This window comes from Cryptomeria japonica, chromosome 3, assembly GCF_030272615.1.
Source record: "Cryptomeria japonica chromosome 3, Sugi_1.0, whole genome shotgun sequence".
In the NCBI taxonomy this organism is placed as follows: domain Eukaryota; kingdom Viridiplantae; phylum Streptophyta; class Pinopsida; order Cupressales; family Cupressaceae; genus Cryptomeria; species Cryptomeria japonica.
Window position 1 is genome coordinate 475,439,102 of NC_081407.1, and position 1,676 is coordinate 475,440,777.

Below are 1,676 nucleotides of genomic sequence, written 5' to 3' on the forward strand. Positions count from 1 at the left end.
TTTGGAGCCCTCCCTATTATTAAGGATAGTCTCAAAATACTCAACTGCTGCCTTGGCTATTAACTCAAGATTTTCACTCGAGTCCCCTGATATCAGTTTAATCTTGTTGATTCTATTTATAGTTCTACGATGTTTTGTGCTATTATGAAAGAAGCTTGTGTTTCTATCACCCACCTCAAGCCAATTATCCCTAGATTTCTATTTCCAATAAATTTCTTCACGAGCTAAGATTTCTTCATACCGAGCCAAATTGGTTTTTTCTTTTTGATAAAGGGTGTTATTCATCCCATACTTGATCACCTCTTCATTAATAATCTCCATCTCTTTATCAATCTCTGTTTTTTGTGTGAAGATATTTCCAAAGTGTTCTTTATTCCAAATTGTTAATTGCTGCTTAATCCTTTTAAGTTTGGTAACTACTTTGAAAGTTTTGGAACCTATGACTTTAGTTTCATTCCACCAATTTTCAATAAGTTGTAATAAATTTTCATCTCTGAGCCACATTTTTTCAAAGCGAAAGGGAGTTTTTGTCGATCTTAGTTCTTCTGCAATAATTAATTGGACCAGAAAATGGTCCAAACCTGAGAATGGGAGGACAGAGGGTTCAGAAGACTATGTCAGATTTCCACATAGGAAAAATCTATCAATTTTTTCTGCAATGTTGCAGAAGCCTTGTCTTTTGTTGTTCCAGGTGAAGGCTTCATTTCTGGCTTTTAATTCCAACAAGTTGCATTTATGAGTCCAATTTCTGAAATCTAAACATGATTGGGTCATTTTATTATTGCCGCCCCATTTTTCCTTGGGATCCAAAATTGCATTAAAATCCCCGCCAATTAGGTATGTTTTTTCAGTGTCACTTAGAAGGAAATTCTCAATTTCATCCCAGACTTGTTTTTTTGCTTGTGTTTGGATAGGGCCATAAACATTAATTATAATGAAATTTAAGTTACTTTTAATGCTTGAAACCCTTCCACACATCCAATTCGGATTTCTACTTATAAGTTTGAAGGAAATTTGCCTAGGGTCCCATATGTTGGCCAATCCACCAGATGCTCCATAGGCAGTTTGACCTTCAAGTTCTCTGATACCTAATTTTTTCTTTAGGTTTGTTAGTTCGTTGTTATTTAGTTTGGTCTCTTGTATTAAGAATAATTTCGGGTTGTATTTAGCAATGCATCGCTTTAAGATACTTTGTTTGTTAGGGGCGTTCATGCCCCTAACATTCCACGTTAGGAGTTTCATAATTCAGTGGGAAGGATCTCCCCCTTCCCTGCCTCAAAAAGGTTTGTGATTTTAGTCTGACCCACAGCGCATCCAGCTCTGGAAAGTAATTTAGAAATGGATTTCCTCCCCCACTTTTTTAGGTCAGTGGCATAGTCTGGGGGGGAGCAGTTCTCCATGGAGTTAGCTATCCCTAGGCATTCCAATTTTTCAGCTATAATATCAACAAAGAGGTTATTCCCCAAATCCTCGATGTCAGGTTTGCATAACTCCCTGGCTAGCAGTGTTTTTTGTAATGCTAGTTCTTCTTCATCAGCTATCTCATCAATAAATAGTTCAATGAGGTCATTTGTGACAGAGTTGCCCACATACTCAAGTATACATTTATCTTCTAATTCTCTCCTCGCGTCCACATCCACATCCTTAATACTATTATCTGTGTTGTGATTTATTTC